Source organism: Camelus ferus, chromosome 14 (genome assembly GCF_009834535.1).
Source record: "Camelus ferus isolate YT-003-E chromosome 14, BCGSAC_Cfer_1.0, whole genome shotgun sequence".
Lineage (NCBI taxonomy): Eukaryota > Metazoa > Chordata > Mammalia > Artiodactyla > Camelidae > Camelus > Camelus ferus.
Genome location: NC_045709.1, coordinates 55,383,886 through 55,400,797, shown reverse-complemented (window position 1 = coordinate 55,400,797; position 16,912 = coordinate 55,383,886).

Below are 16,912 nucleotides of genomic sequence, written 5' to 3'. Positions count from 1 at the left end.
AACTGTTTACCCAACAGCGGAATGAATCACCCAGGGCCAAGTCCAGAATACTTGCTTCCTAAGAAAATTATACTTAAGGGCATTTTATTTTTATATCTTTTAGCTAAAGTCAGATATTAGAGATTTCAAAGAACCACAGTAATCCAGAGAAAATGTTATAGGGTAGGTATATGAGAATATTGAAATTTTTTTAAATAATTTTTTTCATTGAAGTATAGTTGATTTATAGTGTTGTGTTAGTTTATGGTATGCAGCATAGTGATTCAGTTATACACATATATATATTCTTTTTCATATTCTTTTTCATTATAGGTTATTCCTAAACATTGAATAGTTCCCTATGCTATGCAGTAGGACCTTGTTGTTTGCCTATTTTATATATAGTAGTTTGCATCTCCTAATCCCAAACTCCTAGTTTATCCCTCCCTCACCATTTCCCCTTTGGTAATCATAAGTTTGTTTCACCATAAGTGAGTTTTCCGTTTTGTAAATAAGTTCATTTGTATCATTTTTTAGATTCAGCATATAAGTGATATCATACAGTATTTGTCTTTCTTTCTCTGACTTACCTCATTTCATATGATAATCTCATTCATGCTGCTGCAAATGGCATTATTTCATTCTGTTTTATGGCTGAGTAATATTCCACTGTGTGTGTGTGTATACATATATATATATATATATATATATATATATATATATATATATATATATATTACATCTTCTTTATCCAATCATCTGTCTGTGGACATTCAGATTGCTTTCATGTCTTGCCTACTATAAATACTGTTGCTGCAAACATTGGGGTGCCATAGGTAAATCAATGAAGTTAGAACACTCCCTCATATCATACACAAAAGTAAACTCAAAATGGCTTAAAAACTTAAACATAAGACAGGACACCATAAATCTCCTAGAAGAGAACATAGGCAAAACATTCTCATATAAATTGTAGCAATGTTTTCCTAGGTCAGTCTCCCAAGGCAGTAAAAGTAAAAGCAAAAATAAAGAAATGGGACCTAATCAAACTTACAAGCTCTTGCACAGCAAAGGAAACCATAAACAAATGAGAAGACAACCTATGGAATGGCAGAAATTATCTGCAAATGATGCAACTGACAAGGGCTTAATTTCCAGAATATATAAACAGCTCATACAAGTCGATAACAACAACAACAAAACAATCCAAAAATGGGCAGCAATTCTCCGGTGAAGACATACAAATGGCCAATAGGCACATGAAAAAATGCTCAATATCGCTGTTATAAGGGAAATGCAAATCAAAACTACAATGAGGTATTACCTCACACCAGTCAAATTAGCCATCATTCAAAAGTTCACAAACAATAAACCCCGGACACACTGTGGAAAAAGAGAACCCTCCTACACTGTTGATGGAAATGTAGTTTGGTGCAGCCACAATGGAGAACAGTATGGAGATTCCTTAAAAAAAAAATTAAAAATAGACTTACCATATAATCCACATGATCCTGGGCATACACCATATGATATACCATATGGTATATTCCCAAAAGTGAGTAGCAGTCCCACTCTTAGTCATATATCCAGAGAGAACTCCAATTTGAAAAGGAAGTTTTATTGTTTTGTCTTCTTTTGTTTTAGATTTCAGAAAGTGGGGTGATAGGAAGAGTGAGATTGAAGTTTTAAAAAATCAGAAAACAATAGTTGCTATATGTTTTTAACAGGTACCATGAAAAGTCAGTTTAGCTGTCAGACTTATGCCAACATTGATGCCAATAAGTGCTAAGATGATTTCTGACTCTGAAGTTGGTCTTTAGAGATATTTTGCTTTCTCTCTGTTGTATGTTTATTGAGTCGCACAGACACTCCATAAAACTGGGACATATCCACACAAAGCGGGGTCAAGGATTTTTGAAAGAAGTAAACGACAGAATTGTACTAGGTATCAGTTTTATAATAAAAAGTTATACCCATGTCAAACTGAGTTTTAATGTCCTATGATTTAAACTCCTTTATGTACAAATCATCATTTAAGTGGTTATAAAAACATAATATATATCTACGTCCATATCTCTCTATCCACCCTCCTTGGAAATCAAATACCTACTACTTGACTTATCTCAATATTATCCTAAGCCTTTGAAATATTCTGGCTTGCAACTACTAAATTTGATATTTCTAATTTTAGAAGTGACTGTTTCACAGTAAATTTCAAAAAGGAAATAAATTCCTGAATAGTACTCATTATTTATAGGAAATATCAGCTCCAATAGCAGGATTATGTTGAAAACAAATTACAATTTTACACAGTAACAGGCCACTAAATACAGAGCTGCAAAATGTGTATTTATGGGGATCATGATCTGTCAAACACTAGATGACCTTGAAGACTTTTATCAGACTCCAGCTGTCACCAGTCACCATATTGAGTCCTTCACATACGTTCTACATTTAATGCTTACAATCACATGAGGCTCCCCACTTTATAGAAGAAAACTGATACTCAGATTAACTAATTTACTTAAGGGCATCTGTCTAAAATTGATAGAGCCAGTAATCTCACCAAGACTGTGTAAATGCAAAACCTGTGCTCTTTTCACTCTCTTAGAGTTTAGTGGTTTTATACTGTATTTCTGCAAATCCTATATAAATTTCTAACTGAAAACTAAAGCTGTAGAGGAGGGGATTTAACTGTACTGTAGTCAAAATGCTTTGAGACACTCTGCCAAGATGAATTCTTTGAGACCTCATTTTCTTTCTTGACTTGGTACACACATATCATTTCTCCTGACTAAAATACTCTACGTCCCTTTACATCTAACTGAAGGTCTACCCCAGTTTGAACTTTTGATAAAGCCAATTCTTATATGAAAAATACAATCTTCCTTCACTGGGCTTTTTGCCCATAATTTATTATAGCATCATGACACTGTGTCGATAATTATGCATTTATAAGTGTGTTTTCTAAGGATCCTGAAAAGTAGGAACCCAACCTTGTTTGTCATTATGTCCTTAACATTCAGTCGGTACCAAACAGAAGGATGAGTGAAAAAAAATGGATGAATCCCAAATCCAATGAACCAAGCTATGGGAACTGTGAAGGGCAAGGGGTCCTTTCACAGTGGCTGTGCCTGAAGGGTTTAGGATGCAAAATCTTCAGCTCTGGATTGTCCCACTAACAACTGCTATGAGCTGAAACCCAAACTAGCAGAAACATCCAACCAAAATGCTAGGAAAGTATGTGCAAGAAATAAAATCTGTCTATGGAATCTCGTAGCCTCATCTTCAGGTACCACACTCTCTATCCGACTGTGCTCCATCCTGCCCAAGTGGCCATTTTGTGATGTCCACATATTTACCACATCGAAACAACTTCTCAAGAAATGACCAGTCAGTTCTCTTAATGGAGAAAGTAAATGACTGATAGGACCTGATATTGCTATTTCCTTAAAGGGGTATTTAGATTTCACTAGGAAAGAAAGAAAAACATAAAAAAAGGAAGAAAATTCTGTGGCATTTCAGGCCTCAGAAAATTGAGTAAGAAGATACAGATGGTGGCAAAGTAACATTTCCAGTTCCCATCAAGTCACTCCAAGTTTAAGAGTCAATTATACTTTTTGTTTAATGAGCCTTCCTTTTTTTTTTTTTTAATGTCCCTTCCCTCATGTCAGGGTGTTCATGTTCCACAGAAGAATTTAATCTATTTTCAGAAAACTATCTGATTAAAATTGCTTTAGATCAGTGGTCTTCAACTCTTGCTACACATCAGAATCATGTGAGAACTTCTATCTCTCTTTCTCTCAACTGTCTATCATCTATCTATTTATTTCTTCACCAGAAAACCTTAATATTTCCCTCAGCGCAATTAAATTTTAGACAGGCTTCTTCCTGAGTATAGGTCCTGATCTCACTTTGCTTAGAGCACTTTTAGGAAATGTATAATTGTAAATTCTTTCTGTGTCCCTTTGACATGCAAATCCCTTTAAAAGCCTCTTGACAGTTTTACAACTCAGGAGTGCCTTTCTCAAGGACCTGAAATGTAGTCATCAAGGAAGATGGTGTCCCTATGTCCCTGTATCAGAGGGAGGGTAGGAGTCTAAGTTTTGTGGGTGCCTTGCTCCAAGTTACAAAACTATCTTCTGTACGAATATATGAGAGAGTTTACTTTTTCTCTGGACAAGGTTAATGAGCAAACACAAGTGGCCTACAAATCTCCCCACTTTAGCTCTTAAAAATTCTCTTGACTTTCATTTCAGTGGGGTTGAATGCAATCTCTTTCCCCTCATATAGTAGCTTTGAATAATGTTTTCCCTAACTGCTTAAATCCAGTGCAACTTAGCTTTTGACACAGTTCATTTCTCTCCAGCTGCTCGGATCTTCTCAAATCTTTAATTCCACAGGTTTGGACTTGCTTATTTACCTGTTTTAAAAATCTCTACAGGTGATTCTGATATGTAACTTGGTTGGCCAACCATTCATTTATATATTAACATAAATTCAAATCTGCTGGGTCAAGATATACTTGCCAGTCATGTTTTCTGAATATGGGATGAATGTAAGTGAGCCCTGATACGTGTGAAATGCCAGAAGTAGCAGCAAAGAATTCTAAATGATTATTGGGTGGAGACAAGCTAACGTAACGACAATGGTGTCAAATACTGTATGAAACAAGTATGTAAGACTTTTTCTGACTTATTTTAGTCACCCACAAATCCCCCCAAAATAAACTAGATATGACAATTATATATGTCACATATTTCAAAGATTATTCTGGAAAAAAAAAAAAAGGCAATGTATAGTGGAAAGACTTGGCTCAGGCAGTTTGAGCCCAGTCACTACTTTGCCACCAGGCTATAAAGGCTTTGTGAAGACCGAATGACTAAAATGCTATTGAAAATTGTCAGCTCTAAAGCCCTCTAGAAACATAGGTGGTGCTGGTGATGAATGATTGAAAGGATAACCTTAAATAATTTGATATTTTTGAAAAAGAAAATGTGCCCTATGCTTTAACTGTTGCTCATGTGTAAAAATATCAGCAAATAAGTGTAAGTGTACCAGGTCTGCCATTATGACCAATTAGCTAATTAGTAGGGTTTCTAATAGTATAAGTAAAGGAATTGAATGACACTTAATCAATGGAGAATTCTTTAGTACAATAAATGTCTTTGAACTTCTGTATAAGTCAGTTATAATCCAGGGGACTAACTACTGACAACTATTATGATATTAATATTGAAAATTTCGTTAAAATTCATTTAAAGTGATCCTGTATTATGTGTCTGTGTACAGTAAAACATCATAATGTAACACTGCAAAACACAATGAAACTGGTCGATAAGAATGAGTGTATCAATGATTTAGCAGACAGAACAAAGTCAGAACACTGCTGTTTGTTACGTAGTAGAGAACTATTACCTGCTAACAGATTTGTTTCTGCCATTATGACAAATTAAAGGAGATCACTACAAGCACAAAAGCATTAACATTCTGGCGTGGAGGTTTAGATGTAATTTGGTACATTGCCAAACAGATTAATGTCTTGTTTGCCAAGTTTTGTATGTTATTCTGCCAATTGTGCCTCTTCTAATAAAAAGAAGTTCTTGACATGGGGAAGAAAAATAAACCCAAATCCGAACAATTGTTAAGAAAATATAAGTGCTCATGTGAGTCTTGTGAATACCACTTAAAATTTGTTTCTTGCTATCTTCAATAATTTTATAAATACATATTAAACAATAAAAAGCCTGAATTGAAAACAAATTCTAGGCTCTAGATGATGTAAATCTTATTAAAAAGAATTAACTGCAAAACTTGTAGAGATAATACCTCTTGAATTTAATTATATTTATTATGATTAATTATTTCTATTTACAGCCAAACTTTTAAGAGGATAACATGAAATGGAAGGCTTGTTACAGTGGCAAATCTGTAGCAATAAGGTGATTATGAGGAGAAGGATAGATTATTAAAGAAATTTGGCACTAGGAGTTTCAAAAAATTCTTTTTCAGGCCAAATGTGTAGCTGTTGCTTGGCGTTTAAACTAATGACCCAAGTTGGCTGACTTTGAGTCTGATTCAATAATATCTGGTCAGCATTCTCCTCTCCTGCCAATACAAGAAACAAAGCAATTCTCTAAAGAAGGAATAAAAAATGAACAAGTCATTTCCTCAGTCAAATACCACATTATTGTCAGGTCTCCATGGTCAAAGTAAAGCAGACAGTTGATACAAAGCTCTGAAGGACAAAACAGATTTTCTAACAGCTCATGCCTGTGATACAAGTAACAGAGTTCAATAGTAAAAGACATTGGGCTTCAGAAATAGAATACATTTTTGCTATATACATAGTTACAGTAATAGTTGACCTCCTTCAAATGAACTAGGGTAGTACATCTTTCTACTTAACTGTAATAAGAAACATTACTGGATCCAAAACTACTCTTTGAGTGAAAACATGGCAGGAGAAGGATTATTATTTGATTTAGAAATATTCAGCATGTGAATACCACAAAGGAAATACACCTTGGGTATGTTACACCAAGTCTGAACAATTCAAGGATCAATTTTATAACCCTTTAAGCTTCATATAACCTTTACAAAATTGCTACCTAGTACTCTTTCATTAGGGAACATCCTTGGAATTGGCATGGACAAGTGCAGGTCAAAATAAAATGTCTACATTGCATAGAAATGCTTAGAAATGAGAAATTTATTAAAAATTTTCAGTAGCTGGGAAAGTTTTGGGGGGCCTCAGTTTCTTTATAAATAAAATAACATATTATAACTATAATAGGCTCTGAATCCATGTCTAGGCCTAAATTTCCTCTAACACTTCACCATTTACCAGTTGTAGGCTCAGAATAAGTTTTTAAAAATTTTTTTTTCCACTTCCATTCATATAGAGATAAAAAGTTGCAGAAAAGAGGATGACATTTGTCTTGTAGGAGATTTGTAGGAATATCAGGACTTGACCTATGTGGACAGTTGCAAGAACAAAAGATTCCAACACCAAGAAGTTTGCAACCACCAACTACACCCTCTCCCCTTTTTAGTATTAAAGAAGCCTGAATTCTGACTTGGGTACATTTGAAATAGAATGTGTGTATGAGCCTGTGTGTTGAGCTGTAGATGCAACTGGAGACTTAACACTGTATTCTCTAAGTCAATGAATCTCTAATTTTTTAAAAAGAAGTTTTAACAATCCCTTTAAAAATTAACTTATGTTTACTCCTTATTTAAAACTCACCATTTTTTCCTTTATTATCCACTAGCTATCTAACTGTATGCTATATTAAAATGATAAATTATGATTATCATGATCATTCATGTGTTCTAGATACAAAAACTCAGCATGAAAGACTAAACAAATACTTTCCTGTGGGCTTTTTTCATCTGTCTCCCAACAACCAAGCATAAACCAAAAGTAGACTTATCTAAAACACAGTAACTAAATGGGGATTTATATATATTCTTGGTTCTGTGTAAGTGCTTCTGTGTTAGCGATATTTTACAACGAATAAAAGCTCATCCACTAAGCCATCTTATGTAAGTATTATTATACCTGTAATATCTCAAATGAGATATGCATTTTGTGATATGCTTTCTAGGTGGTGCATCTACTTCTCGTGGTTGCAATAGTAACAAATCTAGGCAGACAAAAATAACCTGGATCTATTTTTAACTGTCCTCTAGCAAATATGCTTTTAAAATGGATGTGTAAGAAAAAATTACCCCTTATGAAACACCTTTCAGTTGCTGACAACCTACAGCCATTTTGCTCATTATATCTTAAGTCAAAGCTCTGCAAGACAACTCAAAGCATAGCAAAAAGGAAAAAAAACAAAAAAAGTCAGCAAGTTCTTAATCACTTAAAATATTCCATCTGTGAGAGCCTGGCCTGGACTGTGAGGACACAGTGTCAAGGTGCTGCTGAGACTGTAGTTGGGATTGTTTGGGAATGAAGAGAGGATTGAAGCTCCTGAAAAGATAAAATCTTTCCTTCTTATTGGCTTTCTCAAGGATCTTCTTGTTTTACTCCACTCCTCAAAGCAGACTATGGAAACTGGGCCTTTTGTAGTTCAATTATAACATTATTTTTCAGAAACAGGAACAGATTCTTGTTGTTATCCTGGTTTCCAAGAAGAGATAAGACATCCCAACTGTGATGATTCCTAGTAAGTGATGATAGTTAAAACCTCCATGTCCACAGGGTCTGCATAGGGAGATATAGATTTATATACATAGATATGTCTTCAAGCAGAGCTCACTCTCTTGGCAAGGATTTTAGGAAGAAATTTCAATAAAATTCTGAGGACATTGCATTATAGGAATAGCAAGCGAATCTAAATTTTAGTAGATTCTAATGACAGTTAGATGCTAATAGAAAAGCTGTCCTCAAAAATATATCTTCCGACTCTTCTTTGTGCTCGGTAGATTCTTTTGATACTGAATGCAAAACCTCTCACAGTTCAGGCCATGAGACAACAAAATTAACTAAACATACTTTTTTTTTTTTAACTGACATCTTAATTTAGGAAAATCTCTGGGCATTGATTATGTTAGCCTAAATATTAGGCTATTCTGATATTCAGGCTTTCTGTGAATAGAGACAGATATATATACATATATTTATGTTGAATCTGTAAACATTTAGTTAGTCTTGCCTTAATGCATTGACCAGGAATTCCCATGTGATATTGAATCCATGCAATGAGGAAGGACATTGTTATCTTCTTCCCTATCTTATTGAGAAAGCATTCTAACCTTACCATTGGAATAGTTGTTTTTCATTTGTTCCATCTGTTTTTTAGATATTTTATTTTATTTTTATGTCTTTTGGTAGCTTGAGCATTTTTATGATGCAATTGTATCTGTGCTATAGACTTATTATTTACACTCTTCAAAAGGATGCTTTTAATAATTTCCCTAAGGTTTAGAATATATTTTTTATTTAATCAGTGTCTTATCCTAAAATAATATTATACCCCTTGATACATAGTATAAACATCTTATAACGCTATATTCTCAATTCTTACCTCCTATGTGTTGTGCTAATTTTGTCTTATATTTTTCACTTCTACAAACTTTATGAACTGGCAATAAATTGCCTATGATTTGGTTTTAGACATCTATCTTTAAGAGTGATTTAAACTAAACTTTTTTTTAAAATTTCTATTTATTTCACTTTCAGTGCCCTTCATGTCTTCATGCAGATCCAAGATTCTGTCTTGGTTTTATCCTGTGTTTTCATGAAAAACTTTTCTTTAAACATTCTTGTGCAGACACTTACTAGTGACTCATTTTCTCAAATACTGTTCTTCCAGGGTAGTCTTAATTTCGCCTTCATTTTTGAAAAGTTTTTTTCTAGAAATTCTCAATTGACAGTTCTGTTTTTCGCTTTTGTTTTTCCTTTTATCACTTTCAAGACATCATGCTAGGGTTTCATGGCTCCCATGATTTTTGATGAGAGGTCTACTTGTCATTATTTTCTTTGTTTGTCTATTTTTAATGTGTATTTTTCCCCAGTAGGCCTTCAGGATTCTCTGTTGGTCTTTTGCTTAGAGCAGATTGAATATGATATACCTAAGTGTGTTTTGTAGTTGCTGATGATAATCCTAGGTATTCATAAACCTATCTGATTTGTGAGTATTCTCTGTCCTTATTTCTGTAAAATTCCTAACCATTATATTTCAAATTTTTCCATCTCTTTCTCTGGGATTCTAGGATTTCAACTACATGGATGTTAGGCTGCTTGATATTGTTCCACACTTACTAGGTGGTTGTTATTTTGGTTTTTATTTACTTTCTTTTTTCCTCATTCTGTTTCTACTTGGTAACTATCTATTGACTTCTTTAAACTTAACTGATCCTTTCTTAAGCTGGGTCAAACCAAGTAAGGAGTCACTGATGGCATTCTTCTTCTCTGTTATTATGGTTTTTATTTTTGTATTTCTGTTAGGTTCACTCCCGTAGCTTTTCTCTCTCTGCCGAAATTGTCCCTCTGATCTTTCATGCTGCCATCTTTTCCATTTGAGTCTTTAACATATTAGTCATTCCCTGTTAGTTCCAAAGTATGTTTTGCATATGAGTAGTTGTGCTGATTGTTTCATCTCTTGAAAGTGGATTTTCTTGCCTTTTAATATGTTTTGTCAGTTTTTTAAAACTGGACATCAGGTGTAGGAAAGAAGAGACTACGGTAAATAAATTTTAGGCTTAAAATGGGGGAATATCATTCCTCCATCAAGGCTTTTAGTGTGAGGGTTGGAGTTAGTCTAGTAAAGTATGTGGCTAGATTTTAGGTTTGCTGCTAGAATGGTCATCTTCAATGCAGCATAGTTTAATGCTGTTTACCAGAAATTTACCAGAAACTTACGGTATGGGTACATTTGCCAGAGAGTTTTTCTCAATCATTTCCATCTTCAGCTTTAGGTCTTTGCTTTGTTCTGCGCATTTGGGAGATTTGTCCATGCTCTTGTAACTCTAATGGAAGTATTGTACTCTTGTTAGAGCAGGTAGAGAGTTAAATATGAGCAGAGAAAGGGGGCCTGGGCCAAAAACAATAAACCATACATCATGTAAACAACAGGGGTCCTTGGGCAGACAGAGAAGAGTAGGAACCTTGAGACTGATTAAAAACACATTTTGGGGTGACAAGTGTCCTGGAGGCAAGCAAAGAAAGGTGGGAAAAGGCAGGAATTCCCAGTGTCCAAAAGTAACTTTTGGCTCATTATGCCCTCATTACCATAAAATTAGCCTTTCAGATTATAAGTACCCATCATGCACAGGTGCTGTCACACTTCCAATCCAGACTAATAAGGACAAAACTCCCTCCTCCCCTTGGGAAGAGGAGCTGGGATGAAAATCAGGGAATACAGCCCCAAACCATTCCCTTCCCAACAAATATTCCGCCCATTCATTTTTATACTTCTCTTGCTAAAGAAACAGCATAGTGGCTTATCTGGGCCTGTCTGCTGTCTCCTTGAGAGTTTACTATATCTATATTATCTATATTATTATCTATGGCTTAATAAAACCCCACTTTACCTTCTTAACCTGTGTCTTGTCTCTGAATTTTTTCTACCATGAGATAAGAACGTAATCACTGAGAACACTCTTACCTGTGCGTTGGTGCTTGTTAGCTTAGAAGGAAGAGTGATTCTCTGTTGTTATAATTAAACCTCAGACTGAGGCAATGCACTATGATCCTTCTTAGCAGGTCTTGAACCTTCCTGAGCTAAAGTTCGGGGCCCAGCAGGTATTCCTGATCCTGGGCTAAAAGTTCCTTTCATTTGTTTTATTCAGTGACAGTGTGTTTTCACCACACTCCTAAGGGCAACAAGATAAGCTTTCTTTACTCTATCGATTAAGGATTTTGTTCCCTAGATACGTGTCAAAAACTGAAAAATCTGAAATTATACCCTACTCAAAGCTAACAAGTTGCATTGCCTCACTTTCTGGGATGCTGACAGAAACTGTGAGAGTCCAGGGTCAAAGTCAAAAGACAACTTTACTCACAGCAGAGTAAACAGCATGAACTTCATGTCCACATTAATTCCCTTTGCTCCCTTTCCCCCAAGGTTCATGGGCAGCGTGGTGTTGGGGTAGGTGTCTTATGAAACCCCAAACCTAGGAAGCAAGTTATTCATAACCAGCAGCAAGCAAAGCTTCCTAACCTTTATCTCAGTAGAAACTTTATCTTTGTTAAATGAACAGCAAACACATATGCCTTCTGCTCATGATGGAGACACTATCTCTGTCTTCCAAGGCTGTTTGCTATACAGTCATTATTGAAAAAATAGTCCAGAAAAAGATGCTACCTGTGCCTTTACTTGCAAGATGTGTGAAAACAGAGAGGCTCATGGAAAACACTTCCCCAGCAATGAAGACATGAAGCAGAATGGTGTGGGCAAAACTGACTTTCTCTTCTCTGGCATCTCCTGTTCCCTTACCCCAAGAATCATGAAGAGAACTGCAGATATCTTGCCAAGGGAAATCTGTGTCCACAAAAGCCTGCAAAAAAAGTACAGGCATCCTTTATATTTGCAGCCTCCAGTCACTAGCCTACAATCTGCTTTCATCAACGTGTTAGCTATTCTTCTTAATTTTTCTTCTTGGTCTGTGTCTGATCATTTCAGCCCAAAGGAAGCAAATATTTACATCCAGTATCCCCCTTCAAGTGACTGTTTTTTTCCCTAGATTTCATGTTTGTTGGTTGCTCTGCAACCTTTGTTTCCTGATAAGCTCAAGAAAATTTGTGAACCTGCAGGTTTTATGGCTGTTTTGTCCAAATTATGCTAAAACAAGATTTTATTAGCTACATCAAACAAAATAGATAACTAGGGTCCCATGAAAAAAAATCAAAATTTATTATACTTGTCATATGTGTTTCACCCATATAATAAATATAAAATCAAATAGTGTATCAATCATAGTTATGTAGAGTTACCAAGAGAGGCAGCATTATAATGTGAAGAGGAGTGCAGAGGGTCCTCAAAAAACTCAGCAAATTTCATTCCTGGGTATATATCCAGAAAAATTGAAAACACTAATTCAAAAAGATACATGCACCCAAGTGTTCATAGCAGCACTATTTACAATAGTCAATAAATAGAGGCAAACCAAGTATCCTTCAACAGATTAATGAATAAATTGATGATAAATATTTATATGTATGTATACATATATACTATATATATATATATATATATATAATGGAATATTGCTCATCATTAAAAAGAATGGAATTCTGCCATTTGCAGCAATGTGGATAGACCTAGACCTATTATGTTTAGTGATATAAATAAGACAGAGTAAGACAAATACTGTATGATACCACTTATATGGATATATACAGCAAAACAAAATGAACTCACAGGTATAGAAAACAAACTAGTGGTTATCAGTAGGCAGAGGAAAAGGGGAGGAGCAAGTTAGGGATATGGGATTAAGAGATACAAACTACTATGTATAAAGTAGATAAGCAAGAAGCACAGGGAATTATTGCCATTATCTTATAATAACTTTCAGTGAAGTGTAATTTGTAAAAAATACTGCATCAATACGCTGTACACCTCAAACTAATTTAATATTGTAGATAAACTGTAGTTCAATTTTTAAAAACGGCCATTTTGTTTTTTGGGGTTTTTTTTTTTTTTTTTAGATTTCACATATGAGGAGTCTCATATGGTATTTTTCTTCCTCTTTCTGGCTTACTTCACTCAGAATGACATTCTCCAGGAACATCCATGTTGCTGCAAATGGTGTTATGTTGTCAGTTTTTATGGCTGAATAGTATTCCATTGTATAAATATACCACCTCTTCTTTATCCAGTCATCTGTTGATGGACATTTAGGCTGTTTCCATGTCTTGGCTATTGTAAATAGTACTGCTATGAACATTGGGATGCAGGTGTCTTTGTGAAGTAGGGCTCCTTCTGGATATATGCCCAGGAGAGGGATTCCTGGGTCATATGGTAAGCCTATTCCTAGTCTTTTGAAAAATCTCCATACTGTTTTCAACAGCAGCTGCACCAAACTGCATTCCCACCAGCAGTGAAGGAGGGTTCCCTTTTCTCCACAGCCTCTCCAGCATTTGTCATTTGTGGACTTTTGAATGATGGTCATCTGGCTGGTGTGAGGTGATACTTCATTATAGTTTTGATTTGCATTTCTCTGATAATTAGTGATATTGAGCATTTTTTCATGTGCCTTTTGATCATTTGTATGTCTTCCCTGGAGAATTTCTTGTTTAGGTCTTCTGCCCATTTTTGGATTGGGTTGTTTGTTCTTTTCTTATTATGTCATATGAGCTGCTTATATATTCTGGAGATCAAGCCTTTGTCGGTTTCATTGTTTGCAAAACTTTTCTCCCATTCCGTTGGTTGTCTTTTTGTTTTTCTTGTGGTTTCCTTTGCTGTGCAGAAGGTTGTAAGTTTCATTAGGTCCCATTTGTTTATTCTTGCTTTTATTTTTATTGCTTGTGTAGACTGCCCTAGGAGAACATTTTGAGATGTACATCAGATAATGTTTTGCCTATATTTTTTTCTAGGAGGTTGATTGTATTTTGTCTTACATTTAAGTCTTTGATCCATTTTGAGTTTATTTTTGTATATGGTATAAGGGAGTGTTCTAGCTTCATTGATTTACATGCTGCTGTCCAGTTTTCCCAGCACTATTTGCTGAAGAGACTGTCTTTATCCCATTGTATATTCTTGCCTCCTTTGTCGAAGATTAGTTGACCAAAAGTTTGTGGTTTCATTTCTGGGCTCTGGGCTCTCTATTTTGTTCCATTGGTCCATATGTCTGTTTTTGTACCAATACCATGCTGTCTTAATTACTGTAGCTTCTATAGTATTGTGTGAAGTCTTGGAGAGGTATTCCTCCAGCCTCTTTCCTTCTCTTCAGTAATGCTTTGGCAATTCTAGGTCTTTTGTGGTTCCATATAAATTTTATTATGATTTTTTCTAGTTCTGTGAACTATGTCCTGGGTAAGTTGATAGGGATTGCATTAAATCTGTAGATTGCCTTGGGTAGTGTGACCATTTTAATAATATTGATTCTTCCAATCCAGGAGCATGGAATATCTTTCCATTTTTTTAAGCCTTTTTGATTTCCTTCATCAATGGTTTACAGTTTTCTATGTATATTTCTTTCACCTCCTTGGTTAGATTTATTCCTATGTATTTTATTACTTTGGGTGCTATTTTAAAGGGGATTGTTTCTTTACTTTCTTTTTCTGTTAATTCATCATTAATGTAAACAAATGCAACTGATTTTTGACCAGCTACCTCGCTGAATTCTTCGATTAGTTCTAGTAGTTTCTGTGTGAACCTTTTAGGGTTTTCTATATATAGTATCATGTCATTGGCATATAGTGACACTAAAAAGTGCTATATATTTTAATATCCAATTATTGTTATATTTTCAGGAGCTTTTAAAATCTATCATCATACCTAGACATTATCCAACTGCTAACACTTCACTTTTTTTAATTGTTTAGTAGTCTGTCAGTAATAGTTGATTGGAACTCAGACTGCATTTTCTCATATGAACAGTGTATATGAAATTAAATGAACAGAAGTCTATTAATTCAGAGTTCTTTTCTCATCTAGTTAGTTGACTACCTCACATGCTGAAGATTTATACAATTTTTTCCCTTCTCCATCTTCACTGCAGAGATTTCACAAAATCTCATTGTTTTCACAGTGAAAGAAAGCAGTGTTTGGGAGTCCAGCCAAAGGAATCAGACAAAACACAGGGCAGCATCTTGATCCTCTGCCCACCAGGGACTGCTTGAGAAGTCTTAATTTTGCTTATAACAGTCCACACTCAAGGTAGAAGGGGAACTGGAGAAAACCTGGGTAGAGGTGCTTTAAAATATATGTCAAATGTAGAATCGTCTTGTCGCATGGTCATGGACAAATAATTTAATGATTCATTGTATAACAAAGTGAAGTGGAAATGTACAGAGCAGAGAATGAACCCACATTAGCTTGTAATACGTGAATAACAATAATTTTAAACTACAGAAAATATGCTTGCATAGAAATACTGTTTAAAAATAAATCCATAGTCAAAGATGCATATTCAGATCTATTGTTTTCTTTACACTTCTTTTTCACCCTAGAAATGATCTTTTTTTTTATTTGCAGTAACCTATTTCCTATGACTTTTACAAGGAAAGTATTTTACAGTTCTTTGAATTGATTATCACATTTTTAAGAAAGTGTCCAGTTGAAGTAGCAATTTAAAAGTATCTATTTTCCATTTCCTGATCTTTGATGGTAGCTATTTCCTATCTTAGAAATATACTTTTTAAATGCTTTATTTATTTTCTTTCTGAGTAGTTTGTAATATCTACTTTGAGGAACAAAGGAAAGGGAGCTTGTGATTTTCAGGGGTGATAAGGCACCATAATCACTAAAGAGGGCTTTGAGAAAAGAGGACCAGCTTAAGATTTGCTAGACTTTTGTCACAGACTTGGAAGTCCTACAGACTCACATGAGGGACAAAGGTTATTCAGAGCAGCTGCACTCTTTCGCCACCAAGGTTCATTGATCTGGAACATTTAAGAGCAGAAATTTAAAAATCAAATATTGTTTTTCCCAACATTATAATGCTGTGTCTCTTTGTAACTATAAATAATTACAATAGATATACTGTTAGATTTCACATTCATTTCTTTTTATGGGTATAAGATACATACAACAAATATAATAAGTATTGATTTTTTGTGGGACTTTAGGTAAATGTTTTGCTTGATATGAGAGATGAAAATCTTATTTTAGCATAATTTGGACCATTCTAGGCATTTTAACAAACTTAATAAGTTATACTATCAATAACATCATCAGTACTGTTTTAATCAAGAAATATTATTTGAATAGCTAACCAGATGCTCTGCTGGCCTATATGCATATGAGGTGAGCATATAAACCAGTAATAAAAGTAAATTTTTTCCTGGTACAAAGGAGGCACTTAATGATTTGTTTAATTCAGGTATGTATGTTTTGATAAAATAGATAGAAATGCTATGGGGTTTAAGAGTTGAAATTCAACAACTTTTTTAAGAAAAAGGAGTATTTGAGGTAAACTTTGAAAAATTAAGCAAAAGATGAGAGTCTAAACCAGGGTGTAGATAACGAGCATGGAAAATAAAAAAGGTGGATTAAAGTGGCAAGAGAATTGATTACACTTGAAATGATCAAGGAAGCTGGAAACCAGGGTCATAGAAGACCTTCTAATGTGAATGATGAGTCCTCCAAAAATAGTGGCCAGGAACACTGGTGAAGGCTAAAATCTTGAAAATAGGAAACTGTACCTTATTCAATCCTTATTATTAGAATCTGGCAGTGTGACTAACACAGTAATAATTCAAAAACTCTGGAAGGACAAATAGAAGGAAGGAAGGACAGAAGGAAGGAAGGAAGGA